The 13,013-nt window shown below is 41.6% G+C and overlaps 1 long non-coding RNA gene across 1 annotated transcript; it reads left to right on the top strand.

Moving 5' to 3' along the window:
• The first annotated feature begins 3,286 nt into the window (after positions 1-3,286).
• LOC111730285 lies at positions 3,287-11,657 on the top strand. Its single transcript, XR_002776623.1, has 3 exons — positions 3,287-3,466; positions 7,418-7,516; positions 10,769-11,657. It is a non-coding gene; the product is annotated as an uncharacterized LOC111730285 (long non-coding RNA).
• The last annotated feature ends 1,356 nt before the right edge of the window (positions 11,658-13,013 follow it).

Here is a 13,013-nt window from a genome sequence, read left to right as displayed (position 1 = left end):
ATAGCAGTCTTATTTGGAATATCTATTGTTACTCTTGAGGTTTTATGCAGAGTAGAAAGGATTGTTTTGAACAGTTTCTCGTGGACAAGTAGAAGCTGTACTCTTGCTACAAATGATTCATCCAGGAGAAACGATACATAAACAAGACTGCCTGCCTGGAAAGCGGATGGGAGGGCGAGGTATTTCAGAAGGGCTGTTCACTCCTATGCCAGCTAATGATAAAAGCTAGCTCTTGAAATAGCAGGAGTGCTATGAAATGGAGACTTTAGAAAGTTTTTAAATCTTACCTCTCATAGTTAATATCAAGAAAGGTTTTATGGGTTTTTTTTAAAATCTCTGACTAAGACCAGTTACTTTCTCAAGGAGATGATATAGCAATAGGTTGATTCAATCTTAAGCCTTGTACCGTCAGTGTGATATGAAGGAACAGGGCTCTGGGAGCTGATGGAGCTGAGTAGGGTGAGGCAAGAGAAGCAGCCAAGATGAAAAATGTAAGGAGGCACCTTCTTTCATACAAGTGCAGAATCAATACTTGCACAAGCCTGAGAGTGAGTGCCTCCTTACATTTTGCACTCTGGGTGCTTCCCTTGCCTCATCCTAGTCCAGGCTCTGTAATTGAGTTAGAATCAGGGCTCTATCACTTATTGGTGGTATAACCTCAGAGAATCAGTTGAATTTAGGCCTGTTGTAATAGAAAATCCCCAAACAAGGGTGGCTTTAACAGATAGGAGCCTAATTCTCTACTACATAGAAATATAGAGCAACATAGGCCAGGGCTAACATAATGTCTCTACTCCACAAAGGCATCAGAACCTAGATTTCTTCTTGCATACTGTTCCGCCATTCCTGAGGTTTAGTTCTCATGATACAAAATGGCAGCATCCAAAGTCCATGATAGAGACATTAGTGTTCCAGGTGTCAAGGAGAAAGGTACCTGAACTATGTGCATGTATTACTAATTCGTTTAAATTAATGGAATTATAATTACAAAATTATAAACAAGACTGAAAAAAGAACCCCAAGTAATAAAAAAATAAGATCTTTGTTTTTTGGATTGTTAAATCACTTGTAATCGTTATTTATATCAATCCCATCCCACATTCCCAAACCTGAGTATCACATTTATTAAAAGTGAGCCACAGTCTTACTTCCCACAATTGAAAATGTTTCCAGGAGAAAAGATTCTTATGAATCTGCATGAAATGTTCCTAAAGCCACAGCTTTGGGAATGACAGAATTATCCAGAGTGTGGAGGATCATTCCCCATTCTGGTAATCACACCCCAGTATCACTTTGGGGAACTACCAGGTCCTATTGCTTATAGATGTGGTGAAAATTGTTAGTCAGGGTGTGGGTGTGGAGTGGCAGAAATGTCACTCAAGCCAGGACAATATCTTCCCTCTTTCCCAGGATTTGTCTTCTGAATAGAGAGAAGCAGCACAAAAATGTAATTGGGGACCATTCGCTCTAACCGAAGCATGGATTTCAAACTAAGTCCCTCTGATGCTCTGTACTCTGTCTCTTCTGAAGCCTAACTCTTCAGCGTTTCCTTTAAATCCCATTCATAATGCCCCACATTTTTCCAGAAAAACTCTTCTATTTATGTTAGAATCCATTTCCGTTGCTGGCAACCAAGAACACCAATTGCCCAAGTAGTTATTCATTTTTCTACTTAAAGATTTGGCATTTTATAGGTTGGTTTCCTGCCTTATTCACTCTAGCTGTTCTTCTCCAGCATTTCCCTGATAAGGCTACTGTCTTGTTCCTGAGCCAACACTGAAGTGGGACCTGAAGAGTCTCAGTCTTCTATTGAGCGAATTAAGTCATCCCTCTTATATTTGGGTTTTAGTGACTAATAGGCCTGGTTTTGTCCTCAAGACTAAGACCAACAAGCTAAGTTGGTAAGTCGTATGCAGGATGCTAGAGAGGAAGTCCCAGGGGTCAGGCTGAGGAATTACTTAGAAGGCACCATTCCAAGGAGGGAAGAGGCCAATGTATCATGGAGATTTCACAAAACAATTGTGAACAATTTGTATCCCTAGTTCTAAAAGCTACGTCTGGCCACAGTAAGTACTCAGTAAATATATGCTGAAGGGAAAAATGAAAAGCAGCAGTATTAAGAAGGGCTGAGATTTGTGGTGGTCGAAACCAAGTGAAAGAGTGAAGTGACCTCACAGAGATGGAAAGAGAGGTCAGTGAGCAAAAAAGTTCATATTGGAGTTGAGGGTACAGGGAGGTTGGATTCTAAAGGTGCCAGTCAAAGCAGTCACTGTGATGCTTTCTGGTTTTCCACAATTTTTTCTGAAGTCTTTCTCTCTGCTAATTATAACTATCAACTAGAATCAACCTAGGAAAACCACTCTACCACATTCAACTTCTTCTCTCCTGCCCCTCCGGCTTCTTAATGGTTTGGCCTAGCCCACCAGAATGGCATTCTGCCTTGGTCCCTCCTCCTGAGTGCCGACTCTTTCCCCAGTCTTAATCCCTAACCCAAGATCTGGGCTTCTCATATGCTGCTTTGTTCTGCCAAGTCCTCCTCACTAAGACCAGAAACTAGCTGCATTTTCTTGACAGGTCTTTGAGGTGCTGCCACCAAGATCAGGCTTCCTAAATGATGACCTGGTTAATAAAAATGGTGATGACAATATCTACATTTACTGGATAGATACAATGTTTAGGTCCTGGAAAAAGCTCTTTTACTTTTGTAAAGTGCTCACCATAACCCGTAAATTGAGTATATATTATTATTTTGGCATGAACTGCTTGTTGCCTACCCAACAATCATTCTCCCATTCACAAACATTAAAAACTACATCTCCCAGATTTCCTTGCGACTAGGAGTGGCCAAAGAAATATAAGTGGAAGTTGCTGGGAGAGCTTCTGAGAAAGCTCTTTAAACCTGGTAGGATGCCTTTTACTTCCCTGATCTTTTCCTCTTTCATCTTGGCTGGAATGACAGGTGGAGGGCGCCTTGTAACCGTGAAGTAACTTTGGGATGGAAGCCATACGCAAACAATGATGAAGCAGAAACAGAAGGAGCCTAGGCTCCCGATGACTGTGGAGCTGCCTCACCACCTCTCTTCAGACTTCTTTTACAACAGAGGAAATAAATCTCTGTTTAAAGCCCATATTATTTAGCTGTTCAATTTTATGCAACAGAAACTAATCCTGAATGATTTAATTATTACCCAATGGGGCAGACATACACAGTGCTCCCCAAATATCTATATGCTCCTCTACATTTCTCAATCTCCTTTGAATTCGGGTTGGGGCTGTGTATCTAATTTTGACCAATAGGCTCTGAGCAGAAATGACATGTGTCACTTCTGCACTGTGCCTTCTCCAGCTCTGTCTTCCCTGCTGCAGGATCATTGGAAGCCACATGATGAGATGGTAGGAGGAAATGGGATCCTTGAGTCACTGGATGTATTTGAGCTCCCACTAACCTGTCTGGATGAGACTTTGGGTGAGTGAGAAATTAACTTTTGTTTTGCTAAGTCACTGAGGCCTATTTTATAAATGAAGAAATTGAATATTTCAATAAGTAAGCAACTTGCCTCAATCAAAGAGGCTACTTAGTGCCTAAGTCTAACTCATGATAGCCAAGCTCGATGGTCTCCATCTCCTCCTTTGTACTGGCCTCCGTTGGCACCCTTGACCCTGTTGGCTCCCCGTGGCTTGCTTCCATCCAGGTAGTTTGTCCTTTTCCTCTGCATCTCTCTCTTGGGCCTGCATAGACTAGAATGCCCAAGTCTTAAGCTATGACATTATAATTATAGAATTACATCTAATATTGTAATCCTGTCTTGGAATTTATTTTGAGTCTTGGCTGGTTGAATTGACCAATACTAAAAATGGCTACTCAGCATCTGGCTCCTATTTGGTCTTTGGCTAAAACAAAAAAAAATCAGAATTAATTTCCATCACTGGATTCATAGTATTTTCTGTTTTCTTTCCTGAGCACAGTGAAGAAAAAAAGTGAGATGTGGCTATCATACTGTGTCTGAATCATTCAGCTTAGTGGGTTGGAACAACTTGCTCATAAGAAAAACTCATGTATTCAACAGATATGTTCCAGGGCCCCTGATAGATTCTGGGGATGCAGAGAGAATTTTACAATACAGCCCTTACTTTAAAGGAGTGCCTGATATAATGACTTTCATGAATAAATAAAGTGCAAAATAGCGTGATATCCCATAGAGAATCGGTGTGTATCAGACACAGTGGTGACACAAATGAGGTTGTTTTTTTCCATGTAAAGTGGTCTCCATTCCTACATGAGGGGTGTTAGTGCCACGATTAGAAGAGTTTTTCAGAGAATGCTTAACGCTAAGTGTTGTACTAAGCATTTTCCATCCATCAAGTCTTCTTCCCTCCTTTATAGCTACTACATCTAGTCCAGGGACGAGTAAACTGTTGCTCAGTAAAGGAAAGAGACTTGCCTAAGGTCACACATGGAGGATTTTAACTCAGTTCTGTCCAACTCCAGAACTTCAAAATTTCCCCAGTATACCAAACTGGTCCCTCTGGTAAGGGAGATGCGTTTAGCAACGTAAGCCTCCATTGCCTTATCCAATGAATTTCCTGAGCCAAGCCCTCTGCAGCTTCATTCCAGCGTGAGCTTCTTGGAAATTCGGTGCTCGTTCTCAAGGCGTACCTGCTGAGCTTTATTTCTTCATTCTGAAATAAGAGCTGCCCTGTAAACAGCATCTGGTGCTCACTTCCTGGCCTCTGGCTGGTGGAGCAAGAACATTTCCAGCGCCTATGCGTCCCTATTCTGTAAAAAAAAAAAAAAAGTGTTTATACTTGGTCCCCTCTAAAGGCGGACGACGCCCATACTTTGTCCCAGACGAATTTGTTTCCTGAGCTTTTTCTAAACCTTTACACCATGGGAAGCAGGGAGCACTACCTCTGCCCCTCTGGCGCCATCTAGCGGCACTATTCAAGTCTCTCAATGAGCCCCCTGGAGAGGCGTTGTAATGCGTTCCGTAATTAATTGGATGAATCCTGCCACTTCATTGACAGGGTTTTTTTTTGTTTTTTTTTTGTTTTTTTTTTTCATCTTTATGGACTAGAGAGTGACCAATTAGTAAAGAGAGCAGATAGCAAATATATTATCTTACTTTAAAGAGACCAGCGTCTCCTCTCGCTTTTCTCACCCCACCAGTTGTGACATTCCTTCACCTTCAATTCTTTCTTCCTTCTAAAAATATTTGTTTTGTTATTATATAGAGATCAGGGCATGGGGCACACAGCTGCACACCTGAGCAAACAGAGGGGCTGACTGATTTGCTAGTGTAATGAAAAACATTAGTTTTGAGCTCATTACTGTGATTCCACAATGGGCACCAAATCCCACTTAAGACCCACGGAGGAAGTCTTCAAAGGAACACTGTTTCAGTCTGTGCCTGGTGAGTGTGCAGCCTCTCTGAGTCTTTGCAAAAGAATAACCCTCTTTTGGAGACCCAGACCTGTCAGATCAAAACCAGGCCTGGCCTCCAGACCTTGAAACAAGTTACAACAGTGAACCTTACTCACCCATTTTCAAAATAAGGCCTGTTCTCTTTACAAAATGGAGCAAAGCCTCTCAAATTGGTGCTGGCTGCAATATTTGATATATTAGGGAGAATCCTGACTCCTTCCAGGTTTCTGCTTGTCTGTTTTAAATCCAAATGTCTTGGCTGAGAGTGGTTTTTAGTTATTTTTTTCATTTGAAATGGAATTCCAAAGAGCAGGGGCATAACGCCCAGATACGGATGGGAGAGAAAATAAAAAAGTCCCTGGAGTTCCAGATTCACCTTCTGTGTTTAGGAAATGGAATCAGCATTCATTGTAAACCTACTATGTGTCAAAGTACCATGCGGAGAGTGTGATATTGCTGAGTCTTAGAAATTTTACAAGATTTCTCATGCTTTTGGTTTTCTTCAGAGGCGGGTTGATAGAGTGATTGAGAGCCCAACTTTAGAGTCAAATCCTGCTTCTACTTCTCATAGTCGTGGGCCTTAGCCATTTTTTGTAACCAGTTTGAGTCTCAGTTTTCTCACTTGGGAATCAGGTGATAGCTAAGTGATAACCACTCTTGTGAGGCTGAAACAAGGTAACTGCAGAAGGCATTTACCACAGGTCTGGGCACATCACAAGAGCTTCATCAACAGCTAATGTCATGATCAGTTTCTTGAAGCAGGAATCAGAGCTTAGGCCCAAGAACAAAATGTGTGGCCTTCAGTAAAAGCCTGGGCTCCCTTTGCTCACTGTTGTCTAAGTTCTCAGATTGTTGAAGACTTGCCCCATGTCCTTCTCTTCCCTGTACCCACTTCCCCAGAGGGAACCAAGTGTTCTAACAATACTGGTCTTCTCTGGTCTTCTCGCTACTTCTAACACAAACTCTTATCCAAGACAGGAATGCTCTCTGTAGCCACCCTCATATAGGCCTAATTCCTTCAGGTCTCAGTTTAAAGGTCACTCCCTTTGGGGAGGCTTTCTCTAATGACCAGACCAAATCAAGCCCTCCCTGCTCCCTCCTCCCGCCGCTGAATGCTCTGGTAACACCTTTGCAGTACCTGCAGTGAGTGATATTGCTTGCATATCTCTGCAGCACTTTGCAAAGTGTTGGGCTAGATAAAGAAATTGTGGTAACCTGTTCAATAATCTGTTTACTGTCTCTTTTCCTTACCTGATAGGAAGTGGGCAGGATCTCCATCTATTTTGCCCATTAATAGTTGATGTTTAACTGATGGACTCTGAATCCTACTTGCCTTAGTTCCTGATGTCCTCTCTCCTTGGAATACCAGCATTCCATTGTTCTGTCATATTTCCACTCATCCCTTTTAAGATACAATTCCAGATCAGCTCCTTGGTGAAGCTGCCACTGAACTCCCTTATGTGGGGTACTTGTTCCCAAGGTACATATATTTACCTCTGTTGTGGCAATTGATATATTGAATGCCACCACTTTTGATAGTAGGATCTATGTCTTACATAGCTTCTCATCTTCCATGCTTAGTGGGTGCTTGACACAGAGGAGGCATGCAATAAAATGGGGTGAATGAATAGAGTAACACTGACTTCTGAGAGTGATGCTCATTTAATCCTATCTTGCTGTTTTAAGGTGAAAAGCTGTTAAGACTATTTATGCCAAGAACTGGTCACCTTATTACTTCCTAGAAATGTCTTAAGTTACATAGTGGATACTCATTCGCCTTTCTAGGTATTTCATACTTACGACACTGGATTTGTCATTTACTTTTTATGCTAATAACCAATTCTAGGAATTTTCAGATATCTTTCTCACATCCTTGGTTCTTAGGTGTGAAGATCTTTGATTCTGTATGGGGAAAAGAAAAAGAATATTTCATTGTACATTGGATTCTCCTTCTCAGGATTCCATTACAATAGTAAATTTCATTGTCTTTTCCAGTTTTAGGCCTTCAACAATAGAACAGTGGAAATACTGATGCAAATCCTGATAATTATGCAGTTCAATGAGCAGGTGAATGGAGACAAACACAGACCAGAAGTATGTTTCTTTGGCTTCTCAACATTTCAAAGTCTCTCCTGGAGAATCTTCAATTCTCTAAATCAGTTAGTGTAGTGAGTCCATTTTTTAAACAATAAACATCACAACGGCAAGTAATATTAAGAAATGACTATTTTTACAGAGCATTTTTACATATGTCATTTTGTTTAATACACCCTCCTCGGCATTTTTCCATCCAGAGAAATATGTTTTTAATGATTTATACCTGGACCCCCAACACATTAGAAGAAATCAAAGAGTGGATCATGAATTCCAACCTGGGTTTTGAAGGATAGTAGATGTCCCTCTATCCTGGCCTGTGGAGTCTGATAATAATAACGATAATCACAAAAGAGATAGACTCCTGTCCATTTATCTTCTTTTGACCTCCAGCACCTACTCATTTTTGTAAGCTCTGATTTCCTTTTGAAGATTTCTCCTCCTTCTTTACTCTCTTCTCTGGCTGTGTGGTTTGATGGGATTCCAAAACCTAGTTTTAGAGGTGGGCATTTGACCGATACCTAAGCCAATCAGTATATCCCACGCCACTCCTCAGACAAGGTAATTATTTCAGGGAGGGATATAAGACTCAACCAGATCAATGAAACCCCATCCTGGGAGGATGCGAAGAGCTGCTGAAGCCATCTTATTTTTTCCTGTGGTCAGAGAGGGGGAGCTACTAGACACTATCACATGTGGACTAAGGATGGTGCTAACTCTTCCCATAGCAAGCTGAGTGATGGAGAGAAATCAAAGCCTGGTGATACCATTTGGATCCTGTATACAGCCCTCTCTTCTTCCTCCCCTCCCCTCCCACGAGAGCTACCTCTACTGATGATTTCTCAGTTATATATTTCAATAAAATTCCTTTTTTACTTCAACTGAATTTTCAGTAACTTGCAACTATAGCATTCTAACAGATACATTTGTAATTTGCCAGAAGTAGGCTAAGCCCTTTTACATATATTAGCTTATTTAATCTTTCGGAAGACATATTGTTATCTCCATTTCTCAGCCAATGAAACTAGGGCTTAGAGAAATTAAATATCTTCCCACTCACGGCTAGGAGATGTTGGGGTTGGGATTAGAATTCAGGTCTCAGCCACCATACTGTTTCTCGAACGTGGGAACACGCTGCAGAGTGGTAGCAAGCTTCCTCTCAGGATGCCATACCCTCTCAGACACCATCAATTCTTTCTCCCTCCTCGCCCAAACTCCTAACCCATTCCTTCATTTTACTATCCTCCAGTCTCCTCCTTTCCCCTCCCACACCTTGACTTCAAAACTCCATGGAAATAAACATTAGCTTCTCCACCCAGCAAGCTCTGGGAGCCCAGGCTGTTATTCTCCTGCCCAAGGCAGGGGGCTGGGCGAGATGACCCCCACATAGCCCTTTTGGCAGCTTTGCTGTGGAAGTCACAGCTCTTGCCTGGGTGCCAGTAATTGTTTCTTCCTTTTCTGGCCCAGAGCCATTCTCAGAGGCTTCTCTGACAGCACCAGGGTAACCCCAGGCTGATAGGCACCCTGCTTGGATCAGGCATTTCACCGCCTGGGCATTTGTGTGCAGCTGGCTTTGTTTGAAATCCTGCCTCTCTCTGACTTCACTTCCTGAATGTGCTGACAGGCCTCTGAGCCAAGCCAAACAGGTTCCCAATGCCGTGCCTGCAGAGCATTCCCCTGCGAGTGCAGCTGGGGAAACAAAACTTTTCTCCAACCCTCAGAGAGGGCCTGCTGGTCCTTATATGACCAAGAAGCAGCCCCTGTGAGACCTTGTTGAGCCTTAATGGGAAACGGTTTCATTTCAGTTAGGGAGGGGTGTGTGTGTGTGTGCGCGCGCGCGCGTGCGTGTGTGTGTGTGTGTGTCCACTCAGTGACTCACTGGCTTGGGGTGGGGGTATTCCTGATCATTTCTTCTTAAATTAACAAATTTACAGTGAAAAATGGTGAAATACTGCTTACCTGCTCTATGCAAGGGCTTTACATATATGATCCTTCTGACATTCTTCTGAGATAGCCATGATCAGCCTCATTTTTACAAAGAGAATTGAGATTTAGCAATATTAAGGGACGTGCTCCAAACTCCCCAGCTATGAGCTGCAGAGCCAGATTTAATGCCCCCAGGCACTTGCCTCCAAATCCGTGTGCCTCAGTCATAATACTCAATTCTCTTCTGTAACTCGTAATACTTTGATTCTTCTGTGGTCAGAAGGGAGCAAAGAACAGTGGAAAGGGAAAAGGCTTTGGTGTCTTCTCAGCTCTGTGAAGTTCGGCAAGTTAGTTTTCTTCTCTGAATCTCAGTTCCCTCATAAGCAAAGGGGAATGATAACAGTGCCTGTGGCAGGGAGATTGTGAGTCTCAATGGAGATATAAATTCACATAATAGTACTACTCAGGAGCAAGGTCACAAGTGTACAAAGCAAGCTCTTTGGACTCAGAAAGACATAGATGCAGCTCAGGCTTCCACCAGTAACTTATTCCATGAACTTGAAAGAGATCTGAACCTCCATTTTCTCATGTATAAAATACAGCCCTAACATTTACCATGTAAGTCCTAGCACGGTGCCTGCTACATAGTAGAAACTTAGTAAATGGTATCTATTATGAATATTATACAAGTATTAATTTTCATTATACCATTGGTTCCTACTGGAGCAGTTAGGAAAGGCTACATAATGCTATAATAGCAAGTAACTTTCAAATCTCCATGTCTTAAAACAACAAAGGTTTAATTCTTGCTCATGCGAATGTCCATTATAGGTATGCTGGGGGTGAGGCGGGACTCTGACCTACACCATCATTTAGGGACCCAGATCATTGGACACTCCGTCTCTGTGCTTCCATAGTTATCGAGGCTGGGAAAAGGAAACATGTTGAATCTCACACTCATTCCTAAGGCTTCCACCGAGATGTGATGTAAGTCACTACTGCTTGCATTTCATTGGCTGACACAAGGCACAAGGCCTCTCGCCCAATGTCAAGGAGGTAGAAGATAGGGAAGTATAACCCTGCTTTATAACCAAGAGGAGAAATGGAAATATTTGGTGTAGACCACTAATGACTATCCAACAACCTTAAAGCCATCTTCCCTCCCATTTCTTTCTTGTTATCAGAGCCTTGATTTTTATTTATTTTTACAATTTACTTTTGGTGTTTACTCTCCCACATGCTTAGGAAAAGGTGATCCCAAGAGGTGAATCACAACTGTAGACCAATTATGATAGTCTCTCTCTCTTTTTTTTTTTTTTTTGCCAGGGATGAGTTTGACTATAGGCATGTGACCTGCTCGTAGCAAATAAGACCCAAGGGGAAATCTACTGGGATGGAGGTGGGGAGCTTCTAGGAAAGGTTCCTCTTGCTAACAAAAAGAAAGACTAAAGTAAATATCTTTGAATTGCTAATGATCATCGTGTTTACCTATGATGCCAAGAACTGCTACAGCTATCTTGAGTTTGCACTAGGAACTTCCTCGACACACTAAGAATTGTGAACTAAAAAGATGGAAAGCCCCTGGGCCTATGATGATGTCATTGTGCCACTATATTTACCTTAGACTTGTTTCATGTCTGAACTTCTGTTTAAAATTTATCTTCTATTACTAGGCCTTGTAAGCATCTTACCTTGTGGAGTGGTCAATCGTTTAACAGGTCAGATGCCTGCCGACCTTTTCCCAGATTTGTAATAATGTCAGGCAAAGTTCCTCTATCTGAGCATGAACCTAGGATGAATCAAAGCACTATGAAAGAGATCAGCCATCAGCAGAAGCTGATAGACAGTCCTGAGGAGATTTGGGAAATACCCAAATTCTGTCCAGGTAGTACCTATAACTTAAGGCAGTGTCTTAATCAATGACCTAGTAACTCAATTTTCTGAAGCAATAATGGTGCAACTATCAGGCAGTATTTTTTAGTGAATGTTCATGAAGGAAGTTTATAAAGCAAGAAACTGCCAAGGTTGATCAGCTAAGTATTCCGGTCCCTCCAGAAAGAAGGACTTTGTAGCAGAGTAAGGAGAGTTCATTAGATGTGGCTGTGACATGGATGAAATATTCCAGGAGACTATCTGATTACCTTTGCTCAGATGTTGTGCACATCAGAGAACCTTCTGATGACTAATTCAGTTCCTCAGAGTCCTTGATTGAGAAGTAGGGGTGTGCTCTGAGTAAAGAACCCAGGATTACCAGGCATCTGGTTCTTGGAATAATAAGGAGAAGTATATGGTTCTTGATCTCTGAGGACCTAATTGTGGCCCCACCAGTGACTGGATGAGGGGCATTGACAAAAGCACTTAAAACTCACTGTGAGCCTCAGCTTCTGTTCCTGTGAAACAAAGCTACTAACAATGAACATCCCTAGGATAGTGAAGAAAATAAAATGAGGTAGAAGAAGCAAGAACACTTTGGAAATGACAACAGTATTAACTTGTGAGTGCAAATCTCATTTTTCATCACTCTCCCCTTTACTCATTTAGCTATCGAAATAAAGACCTTCTCTTAACATCTAGGTTACCCTGAAGTCTTTCCCAAGCTTTCACTCATGTTGACCTTCCACCTGGAATTTTCTACCCATAGCCTTCTGCTCTTTCCCTGATGAACTCTTAGTTCAAGTACTTCTCCAGAAAAGACTTCTTTGCCACCAAACCAGTTTAGATTGTTTTTCTCTTTCATAGTGCCCAGTTCTTCTTCTTCACTGTACAGTTGACCCTTGAACAGTATGGTGGTTAGGGGCACTGACTCCTTATGCAGTCGAAAATCCCTGTATAAATGTTGACTCCCCAAAACTTATTTACTAAGAGCCTACTGTTGACTTACCAAAAACATATTTTCTATGTTATATGTATTATGTACTGTATTCTGGCAATGCGGTAAGCTAGAGAAAAGGAAATGTTCTTAAGACAACCATAAGGAAGAGAACATGCATTTAAAGCATTCACTGAAAAAAAATTCATGTACAAGTGGACCCTCATAGTTCATACCTGTGTTGTTCAAAGGTCAAGTGTACTAATCAAAGAGTAGAATCATATATTTATTGGTGTGTTTACTTACTGTATTTCTTAGCAGGTTACAAACTCTGTGAGAGGAGTGTCCTATAGATTTCTCTCTCCATTGCATCTCTAGTGCTGGAACAAAACAGGAATTCAATATTGCTTGTTAAATAAAATGAGTGTTATGTGAATGTAAGGTATTATTTATTCAATTCCCCCAACATAAATAAAAACATTGGCATCTTTGTTTATACATCAAGGAGTTTGTATATTTTGGATAGTCTCACTGAGCTTAATCGATTCTGGGTAACTAGAAAAAAATCAGGTTTGAGTCCTGCAGTGGTGAGGATCAACTCTATACTGTGACCCTGGGAGGTCACAAGCCTCTTCCTTTCACATCCATTTATTTGAGCATACTGACATTGAGCAGGTAGGCTCTGAACCATTTTGTAAGATGACTTTCCTTCAGATGTCAAATTGTCACAGTGAAGGAGAAAACTTAAGTATGGGACAAGTA

The sequence above is a fragment of the Pteropus vampyrus genome, unplaced genomic scaffold, assembly GCF_000151845.1.
Source record: "Pteropus vampyrus isolate Shadow unplaced genomic scaffold, Pvam_2.0 Scaffold305, whole genome shotgun sequence".
NCBI classification, from domain to species: Eukaryota; Metazoa; Chordata; class Mammalia; order Chiroptera; family Pteropodidae; genus Pteropus; species Pteropus vampyrus.
Note: the sequence above shows the minus strand (reverse complement) of the source record. Positions and strands in the feature narration are given on the sequence as shown.